Source organism: Balaenoptera ricei, chromosome 8, assembly GCF_028023285.1.
Source record: "Balaenoptera ricei isolate mBalRic1 chromosome 8, mBalRic1.hap2, whole genome shotgun sequence".
Taxonomy (NCBI): domain Eukaryota; kingdom Metazoa; phylum Chordata; class Mammalia; order Artiodactyla; family Balaenopteridae; genus Balaenoptera; species Balaenoptera ricei.
Window position 1 is genome coordinate 45,856,485 of NC_082646.1, and position 19,535 is coordinate 45,876,019.

The window sequence follows — 19,535 nt, forward strand, 5'->3', positions numbered from 1 at the left end:
ATCTAGCAGGAGAGCTAAACTACAATTGCAAAAAACAAACAAACAAAAAACATGAACATTTGTAAAAACACAGTATTATTTGAAGATGTAAAACAGAAGCGCAATTGAATCACGGAGAATTCAGAGCAAGGAGCATCCACATTCAATCTGAAAACGAGGAAAGCACTCAAAGAAGATATGGCTTTTGATGTGGACCTTAAACAATTAGTAAGAATTTGAGAAATGGAAGAGTATGAGCCAAGAATCTTGATTAAAAGCCACATAAACTGACCATGTAACCTTAAGCAAAAGGTAAATATATTGCAAAGTTATTGAGAGCTTAGAGAATCAATAAAAAGTTGAAAGACCCAGCTCAGAAAATAGGAAAGAAAAAGGGCAGGTTCAGAAAATTGGCAGGAATCTTGCTAGGCAGAAAAAAACATCTAGCCAGAAATCATATTAACCATATGCTATAGCCATTAACCCATTGCCATATTAACAACAACAATGGAAACAATGTAAGTTGTAAGTGCCTTTTGATCCTTGCATCACATTCCAGAGTCAACATCCTAGGCAGCAATAAGCTAGAGACATCCATTCAACTAGTCTAGGTAATGGGCTAACAGCCTGGATCCCGGGACTGGGGTGTGAAGGAGTGAAAGAAAGAACCCCCATCTGTGACATCGTAAGTGAGAGAATAAATACTGCTTCTAGTGATTTGGATACCAAATTTCAGTAATTTGTATTCTGGCATACTATGCTATTTAAGTGTATTAAAATACTAATTTTCTTTTTAGTTTAAACTGACTTTTCAATATTTTTGAAAATATGAAACTTGAATCATTCACATTTTGAGTCATAACCAGAGAGACATACTTGACGTTGATATTTAGGAGCAAAAGACTACTCATTTGAAAGGCAGCCTTCTTTGCCTACATAATTCTCAGCGGAGGCAGAAAATTACTATTGTTTCTCTAGAAGGATAATGCTTAATCCAAGTTCAAAGATTTTTGAACAAATGGAATATAAAAATACCAATACTGAAAATTATACATGTACCTCTGCACTGAAATCTCCATGTTTCCATGATTAAACTGAAGGAGACAAAGGTGAACCGGAAATGTTCTCTTTAACGTGAAACTATAGCTCACTATCAATAAGAAAATGGTAAATGGTGCCCTTAAAGTTATCAAACAAGTAGAGCTTATTTTCTTGTTAAATAGAGTAAAAATTTGGAGTTAGCTAACAACTATCTCTTCATCATTCCCCTGACAAAGAAGAATAGAAAGCTTGCTTAGTAGCTGAAAATCGTTTTACAAAAGACATACCACAGATTCAGCAATAATCTAACACTGACATACTTTGCTGTTTAAGATTGTTTCTTTCATATAATTTCATATTGTTATCGAATCAAGTCTGTGTGCCCGGATGCACAGTGAAGCCAAACAATACCGAAACGTCAGAGTTTGGAGCAGAGAAAGGTTTATTGCAGGGCCACTCAAGGAGACAGGTGGCTTATGCCTTATATGTATATGTATAACTGATTCACTTTGTTATAAAGCAGAAACTAACACACCATTGTAAAGCAATTATACTCCAATAAAGATGTTAAAAAAATAAATAAATAAAGCAGACCATGTTTGAATTTCAAAACAAAAAACAAAAAACCCCAAATTCCCCAAAAGCTTTCAGCAAAGCCCTTTTATAGGAAAGGGAGGGAGGGGTGTGGTTAATTGTTACAAACTTCTTGGTGTCAGATCCTTTGTTCTTGAGGTCAGGTCACAGTCAGGTCATGATGTTCCTGTAAACCTCCACCAAAACAAGTGTTACTCTCTGTTCTGACTAGAAAGGGCAAGGACCCAAGGCACAACTTTCGCCCTCCCAGGTTCAGGCCCTGGGGATCCCTGCATAGGCTGGTTACCCTGCCTGGGAGTGTTTGTCCAGCACCCAGTCTGGGTCTGCCCTCTAGAACCCAGGCCCAGCTTAAGAGGCAGATCTCAGCTGGCGGTGCCTTCCGGGCCAGGTCCTCAGACCCTACCTACCCAACCGTCATCACGGAGGGAGCAAAGCACCCAGGACCGAGCCGGCCCTCAGGCTTTTCATTTAAACTGGAGAGAATCATTTGTATAAGAACAATAGGAGTACATGTTGTAGCAAATACCAATCAGGTTCATTTCCAGATCAAACAATTGCCCCTCTCTGAGGATAGCTGCAACCACAGAGGTGGACCTAAAGTAATGATGTGCAGTGTCCTTGCAACTTAACCCTGACGTCTGGCCACCTCCTAGGGGTAGATAACTGATCTAAGCTGTACCAATTTTTTAACTTGAACAGAGAGACTGAAGCTGGTTGAAGCTGTTACCTTAATGGCAGTGTCCATACACCCCAGTTGCTGAGGCCTCCGTGGACTTCGACCCATGGAGACCACCCACCGCCATTAGGTCGCAAGGGTGGGGATGGGGGAGAGGTTCTCTGCTGCTCCAAGGCCTGGGTCTGGCCAGTGGGCGGCCGTGGCGAGGGCTCTGGAGGTCTGCAGGACATAGCCGTCAGCCTGTCCCGGGGCCTCCCAGCTCACTTGCCAGCCCCAAGGCTGGAGGGCCTGGAGCACGTGCCTGGGAGAAGGCCGAGATCCCGAGATCTGTCTCTCACCGCACTCTCTGCGGGGAGAACCACTGCTACGCTGACTGTTGAAGGAGTGGGACCTCTAACCACAGCGCTAACAGTCCTGCGCTACCGGCCAAGCGCCCACTTCGCCCCATTACAATTCATTATATTATACTTTTCATTCATAGTTTAAAATCTGTTCAATTTATTTACAGTTTTCTAGGTATACAGTGTTACTACAAAGATATTGGTATCACATATAGTATTATTAACTTGTATCTTCCTTGTTTTATAAAATGTTACTACATTTTTGTTTTTAATACGTGTTAAATTTTTAGTTTATTAATTTAAAATTCTGAACCCTTTGTAAAATAATGATTCTTTGCAAATAAATACCCCAATACTAGCAGTATCATTTTGCTGTAGTATTGCTATCAGTAACTACCTTACAACAATACTTCGCACAATGGAAGAATTTCCCCAAATAAAAATGGTTGTTTAAGGTAGAATAGAAGAAAAATTACCTGAAAGATAATCAAATGAAGGATCAGAAGCAGGGAAAAGCAGAACATCTTGGGCAACAGTGAATTATTTATCAGAAAGTTCAGTTGTAAAAGATAACCATATTTTCTATGCAATATTTTTATTTTAGCCATAGGAAGCCACATTCTCCTGGCAAAAGTGTATTGTAGAAAATTTTCAGTGGAATTCTGATGACTTATTGATAAAGAGCTTGGCAATGGGACAGAAGCCATTTTTTAATACCATGGCTAACCAGACTACATCTTTTCATCTTTATGAAAAGTAAGTGGACAGACATAACATAGACCCTCCAACCAAGCATATGCACAGAGTAATTACATCAGAGAATCCAGTTAAGTCAGCAGTAAATAAGAATCATCACAAATGTTTAATTACGCTGAAACTTTTCCATGAAAGTAAAAGTGATCAAAGGGTTTTACAGCAGGAAAGGGTATGTTTCAAATATAAAACAAAGCAAATGATTAAGTGCATTTATTCCTCAGCAGGTAGAAGGAAAAGATTTTAATGATGACTCAAATGAATTAGAGAATTTTTTCAACATGATTTCATGCCAAGAAAATTTTTAACATTTTGTGCTATTGATTTGCCATAAAAAGGCTAACTAGTAATTCAAAATAAAATTTTAATAACAATAATCTCAAAAGGTTGCCATTCACTGAACTAGTAGTTCTATTATTGTCTGAGTTTAACATTAGAGTATGCAATCTACTAGCATCACAAAAAGGCCCTTGTCAGTAGATGAAATATTATATAATCACAATTAATATTATCACCTTGTGGAGGAAAACTCCTTTCAAAGAAAGATCCTACCCAATTTTACAAATCTCAAAGTGCATATAGAAGTTTCTTCATGTGGCTGTTCAATACTCATTGCAACACCGTAAAGTTATTTTCTTCAATCAATCATGCAAGTTCAGCTAGATGACACAGAGGGTGTTTATCAAGCTAGAATTTGAGTGGGAAAGGATCAGTAATCTTACTTCACATAAAATTCCCAATTTTTAAGACCATTTATAGCTAAAACTTTGGTTTTAAATTCACTTTAAAAAGAGCCATGGATCTTTGATACCATGTTACAGTACTTTAAGTTCCTGAGTAAGAGGAGGGAAATCAGTCCAATGATATTTGAAACTATTTAGAGGGTTCCTACTCAGTAAGGGAAGAGGCAACAGCTGAAATCTGCAAGGATTAAGGATGCTAAAATAGCCTGGTCAAATGGCACGTCTCTAATTTGGGAGACAGAATTATTCCATTTGGAGAACAACACTAGGAAGAAGTGATACTTGACTGGCATATTAGAAACTCTATATTTATTTTAAAAAGACGCTTCAGTAACTTTGCAACATCTAAACATTACATGCTGTCAAAATTTCCCGTCAGCAAAATAATACTCATTTACATAATAAAAAGGACATCAAGAAATGGAAGAAGCATTATATTAAAAGGCAGGTGACTTGGGATCAAGTCCCCCTTTTACTACCTACAGTTATGTGGCCATATCTTACTATTTTCAGGCCTCAGTTGCTTCATACCCAAACTGGAAATAATAATGGCTTCTATGCCTAAGTATAGATTGAACTAAGTAGTCTCTTGGGGTTCCTTCACTCATGAGATTCATGATTCTGTGATTCAGTATGTTCATGCTCCCACAGAAATAAAAGAAAATTGAATTAGCTTTTATCCTCTTACCTACAACAGCAATGAATAAAACACCATCATTTTAATTCTAATAACACTACCATTTTGAACATTCACAGTATGCCAAGCGCTGTGTTAAGCATCAATTAATTTAATCCTCAATACAATACTAAGAGATTGCTAATTAACTTCTCCATTTCACAGATGAGAAACTGAACATTAAAGAGATTAAGAAATTTGTTGAAGGTTACATATGTTCTGTGTAACAAACTGATTTAAACCCAGGTCTCTCAGGTGCCAAAGGCAGGACCCTTTTTCTTTCTGGTAGTTTCTCCTGCTTGTCAACCTTGAAGGAGTTGCATTGCTGCAACAAAGCAATACCCATATTTGCTTCAACTGATTATGAAGATTCCATTTTAGCCCTTATCTTATAATAAATCTTCTGGTTAGAAAAATTACAACAGGCTCTATGGCACTTTTAACTCTTCCAAAACAATGCCACAAATATCTTACTTTATTATCCCGAAAATTTTGTTTGCCAGATATAACAGCTCTGCCTGTTCCCATCTGGCTTACCCCCAAAAAACAAAACAAAACAATGTAATAGAGGAAAGGCAAACAAACTTTACCTGAGACAGGGAATGATGATAATGTGGTAGAAAGAGATCTTCACAAGGAGTTAAGCAGAGCTGAATCTAAAGCCTGGTTTCTCCCAATTCCCTTCCAGGAATCTTCCCATCACTTCATAAATTTTTGCTTTAAATTCTCCTGAAGACCATGGCCTTTGCCAAGCACTGCACCCAGCAGTAACAGCAGCAGTAGCAAGTGGGGCATAGACTCACCAAAAAACATTTTTCAGAGAGACATACTAGCCAATGAAAATCCCTTCAAACTCATAATCGATATCTTAAAGAAAAGCAAGTAGCGTTGCATATCAAATAAAGGAAAAGCACTGAAAAGCATCTGGAAAACATTTTTATATACTGCTCTCATTATTTTATAACTGTTTCTAAGCAAGGATCCAAGATATTTTGTCAAGTTGAAGATTAATAGTATCTAAAACGAAAACAAAAATAAAAAATATGGACAAGCAACCTATTCAAAAAGAAGATGTGGTCAAGAAGTCAGTGCCTGGGTAATGATGGCCAGTTGGGTCTCAGTGAGCACAATATTCTGGGAGCTGAGAGCACAGGTAGCACATGACCTCATGGCTACCAATACATTGGCAGCACAGCCTGGAGAGAGGGAATCCATTGCACTCACTCAGATAATTGGCTCAGCTTTTGGTCTTCTTCCTGCCACTTGCTTTAAATAATTTATCTAACCAGTAATTATTTCTAGCTTCCTAGAATAGTTTCAAATATGGCAGGATGACCAAGAAGTTTGCTTACTATCATGTATACAAATGTTAAAGTTTCATAAGCTCTAATGAATTACGATCACTAAGTCTGAGTTAATGATAATGGCAACTAACCTCAACTGATAGTTACTAGTTGCCAGGGACTATGCTTAATGTTCTATGTGATTACCCCATGAAAACAGTATTTTGCAGAAAAGGAAAGTGAGTTAGATAGACATTAAGTTTTTGCCTACAGTCATACAGACGGTAATTAGAAGAGCCAGGATAGGAACCTGGAAGTTGGGCTATAGAGTTGGAACACCTAACTGTTACACTAAATAGCAGTCTCTTCTCACAGAACATTTTCTATGTGTCAGGAACCATGCCAAGCACGTTATTGTATTTTATCCCTATATTTATTATCATTTCCATTTTCCAGGTGATAAAACAGATGCTTCAAGAAATGAATTAAATTATTACTTAACATACAGCTGAATAGTGGTAGAGCCCAGATAAAATCTATTTTTGTTTCACTTCTGTTTATTTCTCGATTCCAGTATCCATCCAAGCATGTGTGCACTCTGCCATATTGCCTCTAGTTAGCCAGCAGCACCACAAAGTAACAAAAAAGAAAATATCTGATCTTTCCCCTTTCTTGTTCAAATGAGGAAACTGAGGCTCAAAATGAATAGGGACTTACTCAAGATAACAGAACTATTTACTACAAATCTGTGACAAAAACTTTCAGATAATTTATCCAGAGATCATCCAAGTAGGCTAATTTTCCTCTCTTAAATAAAATATGCTCTCTGACCTTTTCCCATTAGGTTTTGTCTACTGTGAGGCATATTCAGTTTAGAATTAGATGGTGTTCTTTATGGTTATTGTTATCATTTTGTGTTTAAAGAGGAAATTTCTCTCTAAGGAGAAATTTTTACCTGTATTATTTTTTTAATCATCTAAAAAAAAATTAGAAACACATAATAGGGAAGATAGTTCATTTTCTTCTTAGACCTAAGTTCAGCTTCCACAACAAATTTTAAAAGTTGAACTCTGTCAATTTACTTAATTCGCCATCTAATCAATCCAGTCGATTCCCGGAAAATGTTTGGACAGATTTATGTACACTTAAATTTGTGCCAAAGATTTAATGCCACATCAAGGTTTGTTCCATACGAGAATTTCTGAAGGGAACTTTCCCTGGGCATATTTGTGATCATCTTTGATTGAAAGCACTGGAAGGTGAAAATCTGTCCCTCAAGTACTCTCTTACTTTCATAGAGTAGTTTAGTTTGCAAAGCCACAGGAGAAGTTTTTGGCAAAGTCAAATTATTTGTGTTTTTAATTTTTTTCTTTAAGCAACTGGGAGTTGAACCTGCACAAGGTTGGATGGCAGTCACGGGTCTCAGACCCAAAGAGAGGTATGGAGATGGCACAGTGTTCCTAGGGCAGGATAGAAGGACAGCTAAAATATATTCCTTAATGTGTATAATAAAAAGAAATCAAGGATGGATAATACGGAGGCTGAGGACAACCACCCCAATAATTACGTTTTTCCCAATTTCTTGGTGTGAGTCAATTCATAGATTTGGAACCTATTGACTGAAAAAGAGGCCAGCTATTCAAAAGGAAGCACGTGTAATTATATCCAGTAATGTTTCCCCCACACCTTCCCAAAAGGGATATTTGGCCATTTAGTCAGATATTCATACTATAGGAATAGATGAATACCCAAACAGCTCCAGGGTTGTTAGACACAGGAATCAGGAACCAAAAGCACCATCATAGTCTGTGTTAGCGAAGGGACATGTGCAGGGCAGGTGGTGGAGTCCTGGCTCAGATCCAGCTCATAGTGAGTCAACCAGTTTCACAAATCCACCTGCTGCTTATTTTCCCAATCACTGAATAAATAATTTGAATTGATACATTTGTAGTTGGCAAAATTCTCATATTGGCTCCTCAACGTATAGCATAAGAGCTATCATAGGGATGGAAGCCAAGTGGAACCTCTGAAAATTCCCCTTCTCCCCAAGAAGCAAATGACAAACAGTACTGCATCCTTGTGGTAAAAACTGTGATAAATGTCTCCCTAAAATAAAAAATATAGGAAGTCCCCATCTTATTACCAGATAATCCACCCATCTGGCTCCTACCAAAACTGGATGAATCATGGCAGATGACAAACGGATTATTACAGACTTTTCAAAGTCGTAATCCCATTGAAGTTGCTGTACTGGGTGTGAGAAAATTAACACAGCCTCAAGCAAGTGGTTCTGAGCTGTTGATTCAGCAAATACATTCTTTTCTAACAAGCTTTGCTCTAAGAGCTAGAGCAAAACCACCTCCATGAGTTCCCCATAACCAATAACTTCTTTTTGGATTTTGCCATTAGGAATCCCTATGGAAAATCAGAAGGGATTAGATCCCTACCTGTAAAGCTACCTTGAGCTTGCTGTGTTCCTTGATTGAAGGTTACTGATCTTCTAAGCAACTCTGTATCTCCAGGCCCCAATATCCCCTACCTGGCTTCATTACTTTATGCCTAAAATGTTAATAGCTTGACTACCACTAAGCTCCAGGTTGTAGTACTGATTCTAAACCTTTGTAACTAGTTCCTGAACAAAGAAACTTTCCTTAATTATCTTATTTTGAATGTGCCCTCTGTTTCCTGTGGGACTCTGACTGTTTGATATAAGAAGTCATCAAATCTTTCTGAGATATTGAGAGGGAAAGGACAGAGAAATTGAGAATTAGGAAGATAAAAATTATACTAAATGGTTCTTGACTTAATTTTCTCCTCAATAGCTCCTGGACACATTTTATAAATTTCACCAACATCTAATGAATAATTTCATATGTTGTTGTATTAAGATAGAGATTCTCAATATGTGGTCTCTGACCAGTGGCATCAACAGCACTTGGGACTTTGTTAGAAATGTAATTTCTTGGGCTCCATCCCAGACACTCTGGGAGTGTATTCTGTATTTTAACAAGCCCTTTAGGTGATTTTGATGTATGCTACAGTCTGAGAACCACTATTTTAAGGTGGATCATGACCTGCCTTCCTAATAAAGAAAATACTAATTTAGGTAACCAAACACATTTCGAGACTCTTATTAGGTAAAACCAAATATACTATAGCAAGACATGAATAGATGATGAAATATTTATATGATTGTACCTATTGCCAACGTCAACAGTTTTTTTTTTAATTAGAAAGTGCATAGAATGTTTAGCTCTCCTGTGCCAAGTTTATAATTTTCAGCTCTAGAAACCATATAAGCCCTAAAGAGGTGTCTAAGGAACATATATAATTACTTACAGGTCATAAGTTTTTCTAAATGTTTTCTACTGCCACAAACTATTAGTGAGAAGTACTGGGAAACTGGAGGTAGTGGGCCCCAAGTCAAATAATTTAAGAAAACTTCTAGCTCAATGGTACTAAATACATTTATTTATAAATATTCCAAGTTATTAATATATAATTGTGCATTTAAAATCCCCACAATTTTTGGCATGTTGCATCTCTTAGCATATCATATATATATAATGAATTTTGGAAAATACTCAAGCCAGGAAGTGACAAAATTAGTAAAACAGGGCTATACACCAGCTAACCAAAGGCAGATATGAATGAAAAAAAAAAAAAAAGAGAGAATTGAAGTTATATGGACAATCATGATGAGGGTCTCTGATTCTCAGAATGGCATATTGGAATTATTCTCTGAAATAGCAAAAAGTTACCACAAAGTTTAAGAAAACAGAAGAAATGACAGGCTCAACATGAGGGAGGGAGCTTTGTCATGTCATGACAAATTGGTAGAATGGCCAAGGTGAGGGATAAGCAGAGAAAAACTTTAACCCAAAGGTGAAAATTTATGTACTAAGGTGATTTTTCACTCTAAGTAAAATAGTAGGGAGAGACATTTGTTCATTAATCCATTATTTTATGTGGTCTCAACTGAGGAGTCCAGCAGAGTTGTGCAGCATTAGAATGTCAATGAAAATCTGAGTATACTACTGAGTATAATTTGAAACATATAGATAAGATTGCCTCTCCCATTCTCTTTGCCTCCATTGACAATGGTCAAGAGGAAACTCAGTGCCCCGAACATATTCCAAATAAAGAATTCTCTTTCTGAGCTTCCATACTGCAATAGCAGCACTGAAGAGGACACTCCAGAGCTCTGTGTTCTTCTAGCAGAACTTCCATCATTCCCTCCTCCACAAAATGTATCCCCTTACCACCTTTTCCTTCTGCTTGGAAAATCTCATTATGCTGCCAATCCCTGTTAACACTGGTCATGAAAAGAAGCCCAGGGCATCCCTCTTCCCCAGACTATAATTATGAGGTGCAGTGAGGCAACTCATCTTAGGGTGAGCACTGCTTTTCATCCTTCCCTGATTTATTTTCCTGTTCAGCACTTAACCAAATATAATATAATTTATATTTTACTTATTTAGCCATTTGTCTGTTTCTCTCCTCTAGAATAAAATCTCCTTGAGGGCAAGGATTTTTTTCTGCATCCCTTAGGTCTGAACAGTTTCTAGCCCATAGGAACTCTAGACATATTTAATAAGTGAGTGTTCCACTATCCCCCATATATATTATCAACTAACATGAAGGATGGCTAAAAAGAATTCACTGATTCTTCTAAGTATCATTCCTCTGTATTTCCTATGTGTCCCAATAATACTATATCGAAATTCTATTTTGTCTTGGGTAATCTTATCTAATTGTCTGTCTAAAAATAATCACTTTTCAAACTCCTTGGTGAGAGGCACCATATCTTACCTCTATATATCTCAGTTTCTTTGATAAAGTCTGCCATATATTTCTTAAATTGATGAATGCATATATAAATAAATGAGAAAAATCATATCAGAGTTAATAGGAAAAAACTTTTCAGTTTTTAATAGTAATATAATAGATACACAGTGACCTGAAAAAAAAAGTTAAGATTACCTGTAGTTAAAGGAATCTAGTACCTTTGAAGCCTCTACTCCTTTCTCAATTTTTCCAAATCCAAAATGGCCCAGGCCACTTCCTCTTTTTGGAACTCCTAGAATCAAAAAAGGAAAACATGACAAAACAGATTATAATATTTCTAGATGTTTACACTCAATACATTCATATATTTAAAACAAAATACAATAGAACATGTAGAAATGTATAAAACTTTATATTAGTATAGGCATATAAAGTATAATATGTATATGGAAAACGTAAAGAAGATGACTTTAAAAATATTGCTTTATTTTCAGGATCGTCCTTTCACGAAATTTTGCTTATTGGAAAATTACATAGTAAGTATAACAAGTGTGGATAAAATTTTAAAATAAAACCAAACAATTAAAAATTTTGTTTCACATACTATGGTAAATTTTCATGTATAGTAAATTATATAAATTATTATGTGTAATATAAATCAACTATAGTATGCACAAGAAAATTATAGGATTTGTGAAAAATATTAATTCACAGAAAACTATAAACATTGTTATTCTAAATTAAGACATACCAGGACTTCCCTGGTGGTGCAGTGGTTAAGAATCCGCCTGCCAATGCAGGGGACATAGGTTTGATCTGGGAAGATCCCACATGCTGCGGAGCAACTAAGCCTGTGCACCACAACTACTGAGCCTGCGCTCTAGAGCCCATGAGCCCACGCGCCCGCGTGCCGCAACTACTGAAGCCCAGGTGCACTAGAGCCCACACACTGCAACTACGGAAGCCCACATGTCTAGAGCCCATGCTCCGCAACAAGAGAAGCCACCGCAATGAGAAATGCATGCACCACAACAAAGAGTAGCCCCCGCTCGCCGCAACTAGAGAAAGCCCGCGCGCAGCAATGAAGACCCAATATGACCAAAAAAAAAAAAAAAATTAAGACATACCTATAAGTAAATACAATAAAGACAATTATTTTATTCTGTAAACATGTATCTCTGACTAGATATATAATAACTCCCTCAGAAAGAGTATGAAAAATCCAGACTTTAGGCCTGTTATTGTCATTTTAATGGTTTAGTGCCCTGACCATAATGCAAGAGTAAACCACAAGACATATAGAATGAAGTCAGAAGTAATTTTAATATCCCTAAGATTTGTGGCCTTGCCAGATGGGAATTATGTGGGAATAATTCAGAATGAAATAAGCAGTTAATAAAAAAGACTATTTGAATCCATTCTACAGGTGAAGCAATCTACAATGGTTTGAGATTCAAGTAGGATTTGTGAAGTGTCTATTAGCTAACATAAATCCAGGGTATCTAGTCTAAAAGACCATATTATTTGGAGAGTGTGGACTTGGAGTTGATACATAGGAATTATAAGTGAGAACTCTATGCATCTCTTATTGTCCTGAAAAGAACAATCCAGATGTCAGTTCTCCTCCAAAATCTCTGCTTGATGTGCAACCTCAGCTAGATTGGGCATGCAATCCCAAATTTCTTGGTAAAATAACTCTGAATTGCTTGAAATGATATTAATATTTCCTTGGAGGGCAAATACATTTCCTTGGTGGGGCAAAATATTTAATTTTAAATGGATCGTAAAAATTTAGATGTAATGGGGTCTATAGTTTTAATGTACTTATGTTAAACTTGAGAACAATTTGTGTGTCTATGTATTTACATATATAAGATTATAAATACTGTTGTTTAATAGAAAATTACACATTAGAGTACCTAATAGCTTAACTTTATGATTATAATGAAAATATTTTAGTAAATAATGAAAGTTTTGACTTTAATGTGAAAGGTTAAAGATGACTAAATTTGATATAGTATTGAATATAAAAAGTATCACATTTATAAGTTTAATAAGTGTAATCTATTAGATTTATAAGACTTAAGTACTTAGAAAGATTTTATTTGTTAGGCAGTTGAAGTACTTAAGGAGAAAATTGATTATGTTTAATTTATAAAAGCAGCTTCAAATTTTAAGAAAATTTAATTATAAAGGCTAAGATAATTGTTAATGTTTGATAGGTTTATTAAATATAATGATAACACTTGTAAGTAAAAACTGAAAGCTTATGGATTAATAGGTTTTTAAATTTGAATATGAAGGAAATATTAATTTCAAATGTTAAAGTAGCTACAATTTTTATTTTCTGTGTACAAAATCCACCCTCAAGCACCAAAAAAATCAAAAAACAAAACAAAACAAAAACCTCCCAATGACAGTAATAAATATGAGATTTGGCAAACTTTGTAATATGTTCTAATTATAGTCTCAAGAGGCTTATGAATTTTTCTCATTCTGAGTACTAGATTCTTGACTAGTAATTAATCAAGTTCTAACCAATCAAATTACCTTTATCTTACAACTTTTAACTTGAAGGAGAATTGAATCCATAACCCAATACCTGTGGTGAAAACAATATATGCTTTCTAATACATACCTTTTACAGTAGAACAGAAAGAAAAATAGATACTAAAAATGCAAGGAGGGCTTCCCTGGTGGCGCAGTGGTTGAGCATCTACCTGGCAATGCAGGGGACACGGGTTTGAGCCCTGGTCTGGGAAGATCCCACATGCCGCGGAGCAACTGGGCCCGTGAGCCACAACTACTGAGCCTGCACGTCTGGAGCCTGTGCTCCGCAATAAGAGAGGCCGCGATAGTGAGAGGCCCGCGCACTGCGATGAAGAGTGGCCCCCACTTGCCGCAACTAGAGAAAGCCCTCACACAGAAACGAAGACCCAACATAGCCATAAATAAATAAATAAATAAATAAATAAATAAATAAATAAAAAATGCAAGGAGTTCCCTGGTGGTCCAGTGGTTAGGACTCTAGGACCCAGGGCTTTCACTGCCGTGGCCCGGGTTCCATCCCTGGTCGTTGGGGACCTAAGATCCCGCAAGCCGCTCAATGTAGCCAAATAAAAAAATAATAAATAAAAGAAAAATACAATTATTACTGAGCTGCATTCTAGGGGAGGAGCAGTATTGCCAGGGTAAATAGTGTTCATTAAGAAAACACCTAGATGGGTAGTGACATCAGCAAGATGGCCAAATAAGAAGTTCCTCTTTTGTATCCCATTCTCAACATCACTCAACATCGTAAATTATCTAGGAAATGCAAATCAAAACCACAATGAGATATTGCCCCAATCAAAAAGACAAGAGACAAGTGTTGATGAGGATGCATAGTTAATGGAAAACTTGTGCACCTTTGGTTAGAATATAATCTGGTAAACCACTTGGAAAACTGTATGAAGGTTCCCCAAAAAATTAAAAATAGAACTACCATGTGATCCAGCAATCTCACTTCTGGGTGTATATCATAGGAAATGAAATCACTATCTCAAAGAGATATCTCCACCCTCATGTTCATTGCAGTACTATTCACAATAACCAAGACACAGAGACAACCTTAGTTTCCATCAACAGATGAATGGATAAAGAAGATGTGGTATACATATACAATGGAATATCATTTAGTCATAAAAAGAAAGAAATCCTGCCATTTGCAACAACATGGATATACCTTGAGTGTATTATGCTAAGTGAAATAAGTCAAACAAAGAAAGACAAATACAAATAAAGATCACAATTAAATGATCTCACTAATACATGAAATTGTTTTAAAAAGCTGAACTTAGAGAAACGGAGAGAAGAATGGTGGTTTTCTGAGGCTGGGGTTTAGAGGAAATGCAGAGACATTGGTCAAAGGGTAGAAATTTCCAGTGATAAGTTCTGGCGATCTCATGTACACCACGGTGCCTATAATTAATAATTCTGTATTATATATGCAAAAGTTGATAAGAGGGTAGATCTTAAATGTTCTCACTACCAAAAAAATAGTAGTTATGTGATGTGATGAATGTATTAACTACCCTTTTGTGGTAATCATTTCTCAATGTATACATACATCAAATTATCACATTGTTCCTTAAACTCACACTGTTATTATGTCAATTATATTTCAATAAAGCTTGGTGGGGGGGAGACAAAACACATAGATGGATTGCTGCTTAGTTATACAAAATGATTATTATATTGTCCTGTCTCCTACAAAGTGTGGAAGGGACTACTAGCAGAGAACTCAACAAATTATTGTAAATGGCAAATATCAGACATTTGGAGGATCAGGGGAAAAAAGGGATAGAGGGAGGGAAGATCAAATAGACATGGCCTTGGGCATGGCTGTGAGGAAAGTAGGTGTGAAAAATTTACCTGTGACAGGGTTGGACAAGAGGCTGTAGCAGGTATGGTCAAGAGGCCAAAGGATTGAGTTGCTTGATAATTCAATTTTAAGTTATGACCTGTTCACCTTATCCAAATTAGTCTAATCAATGGCTCTGGGCTCCGGAGGAAAGGGGAGATTTTCTATGCTTAGGGATATAAAAGCAGAGAGAGGAAAACAACCAAAGAATGTAAAATTGAGAATTCAGTGGAAAAAGAAATTAGATCATGATACTGCAAGATACTGTAATCTATGCAAGATAGTGGGGGGGTGGCTATACTTTCCACAAGAAGAGGAATGAGAACTCAGGGCAGTTTGTATTTAAAGACCAGATGGACAACAGATAATTGGAGGACTTAATGACATTCAGGTGTCAAAGACATGAATTACTTTTACATGCAATGAAATGTAAAGGATATACAGTGGACCCTTCCCCCTCACCAAAGAATTGGTAAGAATACTTATCGAGTGCATCCAAGAGAATACCCGTACTGTCTCAGGTATTAACCAATACCTGTACTGGGTAATCTCTCATCCTGGTCCTGGCCCTTGATAAACTCTCTGCTGATAGCCTATGAAATTTGCTGTGGTCAGATACCTGTCTTGAAAAATTGCCAGGAAAGCACTTCTGCTCACCCTATTAAGCTATGTTCCCTGTGTATATCCATAGTTCTCCCCTTGGTTTGGCAATTGGCTTGTATTCCCTTCTCTATGTAACTCTTAGCTCTGCTTGTTACCTTAATTTCAGTGTTATCTGTGACTTTGGATACAAATACTCCTCTGTTAGAAAGCCTTCATCAGAGTGCTACCCCTTGCCTTCTTTCACCCCACTGAAAGACAGGTAAAGGCATTATTTCCATGTTTCGGGAGCATATCTTCTTTGTGTTACTTGTGGCTCTTTCTCTTTGCCTTCTCCTCAGATATCTACCCATTAAAACCCGTACCAGAGCTCTATAAATTTTTGCTTACATCATATTTGTAACTATATCTATAAACTCAGAGCAGAACTGGTTAGAGACTGAATCCTCAAAAATACGTAAAAGTATTTGTCATGAATCATCAGAATCATCATTTTTATAAATAGAAAGTGTAACCAAGCAGGACCTTACAGGGCCTTCCTAGGACAGGCCTTCCCCCATATCCTTTGCTTTAGCTCCTCTCTGAAGTACCTAGATAACAGTATTTGTTGCAAATTTCCTGAGTTGTTTTACAGACATAAAAATTCCCCACCAAATGGAAGACGTTAACTACTTGATGACCATGAGCACACAGCCCCAGGCCTCCTGGAGTTCAAGGACAGATAATGTTAACCCCTGTTACAATGCCCTGTTCCCTCACCATCAGCCAGAGAATTGTGCATGAGCTAATCACGTACCCTGCGACCCACCCCACTCACCTGGCTTTTAAAAATGCTTTGCCGAAGAAACCCTTCGGGGAGCTCAGGGATTTTTAGAGCATGAGCCACCCATCTCCTTGCATGGCCCTGCAATAAACCTCTCTCTGCTCCAAACTCTGACGTTTCCGTTTGTTTGGCCTCACTGTGCATCGGACACGGACTTGTGCTAACAAAAGCATTTTTAAATGCCCTCCATTCAGAAGCTTCTAGCTAGAAAGGAGCAGGTTGGAGGAGTCAGTCATTCTTAGGCCATAGCCAAGTTTTCTAAACTTAACTCCTCCTGTCAATTCGCCCTAGCTCACGGTAAGGCAATTAACATTCATCTTCCAGCTAAGATGGTCTGGAGAAAACTGTAAGGAAAATCTGCAGGTTCTCTTATTAAAAACTGAGGCAAAAATAGAGAATGTCATTAAAATAAATACTCTTACAGAATTGTATGGGCTAGCAACAACCCTTTAATTAAAAAAAAATCTGGGGCTTCCCTGGTGGTGCATTGGTTGAGAGTCTGCCTGCTAATGCAGGGGACACGGGTTCGAGCCCTGGTCTGGGAAGATCCCACATGCTGCGGAGCAAATGGGCCCGTGAGCCACAACTACTGAGCCTGCGCGTCTGGAGCCTGTGCCCCGCAACAAGAGAGGCCGCGATAGTGAGAGGCCCGCGCACCGCGATGAAGAGTGGCCCCCGCTTGCCACAACTGGAGAAAGCCCTCGCACAAAAACGGAGACCCAACACAGCCAAAAATAAATAAATTAATTAATTAAAAAAAAAATCTGAATTGTAAGAGTAATCCTTAATTGGTACCTTGCTCCTTTTGTATAAGAAGTTCAGCTGGCTGTGGAAAGAGGTGGGGATGACCTTGTAGGTTGAGTTATTATTGAGAAGGAGTCACAGATGGAGGGAGAGCCCCTCCCATTTTCTCATTCTCAGTGATCATAAAACCAACAGTATTTCTCTGGTGGAATGAAGCCTCTTGTTAAATTAGAGTAACAGCCCTCTTACACGTATAGACTCTACTCCCCTTTCTGGAAGACCTTGCTTAAGCTATTTCAAATAATTTAACAAATCATTTGCTGATTTACATCAATTTAAGAGAGTATGTTTTTAATTAAAAAGTAATACCAAAAAAAATAAAAAAAGAGAGTATGTTTTTCTAAAGAATGAGCTTAAACCAGCTGCATGAGAAATATTGTCTTGCAAAAAGAACCTAAAGAATGGGAATACATTTCTCCCTCAGTTATTGACACTAATCAAAGCAAATTCCTATATCCAAGACTCACAGTTATATGATGATTAAAATACCTGTGGATGCTGCCTTGATTGTTTATCATTAGTGTTGGGGCTTTTCAGGTCCAGTAAGGAAAAGATTCCCAATGTCCTTTTCTCCCACCTAAAAAAATTATGAGAGTGAATGTATTGACATTCATATCTTTGCCTCTTCATCTACCTTACCCTATTTCCAGTTCCCATAGGTAAGAGATTTCATAAGTATTATGTAATCTTGACTTTGTCCTCAGAGAAGCAGAAAAATACATGTATATCTACTATATGTCAGACAAAAATCCTAAGCACTTTTACATACACTGTTTTTTTAAAATTAACTTCTCTGCAAGACTTTTTTACAGATTATGAAACCAATGCTTAATTAAATTAAACAATTATTTGCCTAATAACTTTAAATGGAGTATAGCCTATAAAAATATTGAATCACATTGTTGCACATCTGAAACTAATATAATATTGTAAATCAACAATACTTCAATTAAAAAAAATTATTTGCCAGAGGTCAAGTGGCTAATACAGAACTGAATTAGGATTTAGAACTTGATCTTTCCTTGGATAGCTTGATAGGTTATTGTATTGGGATTTTCTTGAGGAGAGAAACAGGGTGATGTTTTTATTGTACATTGAAATACACAGAAAGTAATCAGTTAATGGTTGTGCAATAAATCCCAAGTCATTACTTCTTTTGTTCCCCTTAGCCACCCCCTCTTGTTCTTAATCTGTCTTCTGCCACCCAGTAGCAATCCTGAGTAGAGTAAGAGTTATAACAGTTAGCATGAAGATTTGTGAAAGTACTACGTAGCGTATTTCAAGAAATGCTAGATTAAACTTGGAGCAGTTAAATCCCTGAGGACTCAATATATCACTTAAATTCATCATGGGAAGTGACAAGTGACAATTGAGAGCATAAAATTGAGGGACAGGTCAGATACAATGACAGTAGAGTTTAGTAACAATTGTCTACCCTGATGAGAGCTTTATCCACTGTCCCCATTTACACTAACTACTTATCAATTAACATTGACTACAAAACGCTAATGGAGTTGAATACCTGAACATGCCTGTCATTGGGATTAGGCACTACTAAAACAATGACATTATATAAACACTTGAAAAATGCGTTACTAGAGCTGAGGTGGCATTATTATTGCTAGATATTATTTTCTCCTTTATTTTCCTCTCTTTACAAGAAGGGATAACCAAATTACCCCATGGAATAAGCAGAGACAAATCCAATTACAACTAAGCAAGCAATGAACAAAAATTTAGATATTCTTCCACCCTTGTATTGCCTATATAGATATGTGTGGTTTCACTTAGTTAAATTGAAAGCACAGGTCCAGGCCACTTGATGCCAAGTTATAGATCTTTCCGCAACAGCTTTTGGCAGCAACTTCCAAGAAATCGCTTTGGAAAATTTATAATTCACTATAGCTGCATACATTTGCTGTATAATTTTTCTCTCATAGCATTATTTTGGATTTGACAATGAGGGAAAGGATTGGAGAGAGTTCCCGAATATACATTTTGGGGAGAATATTTTGCATCTTTCTAAATTTCA

The 19,535-nt window shown here is 37.0% G+C and overlaps 1 long non-coding RNA gene across 2 annotated transcripts in view; it reads right to left on the reverse strand.

The window, feature by feature from the left end:
* Window positions 1–19,535, reverse strand: part of LOC132370498 (uncharacterized) — a 132,431-nt gene that overhangs the window by 33,265 nt on the left and 79,631 nt on the right. For both annotated transcript variants that reach the window (XR_009504591.1, XR_009504592.1), the window contains exons 4-5: window positions 17,993–18,080; window positions 11,070–11,166 (exon numbers count right to left, since the gene is read on the reverse strand). This is a non-coding gene — a long non-coding RNA (uncharacterized LOC132370498). The remainder of the gene's footprint in view (window positions 1–11,069; window positions 11,167–17,992; window positions 18,081–19,535) is intronic.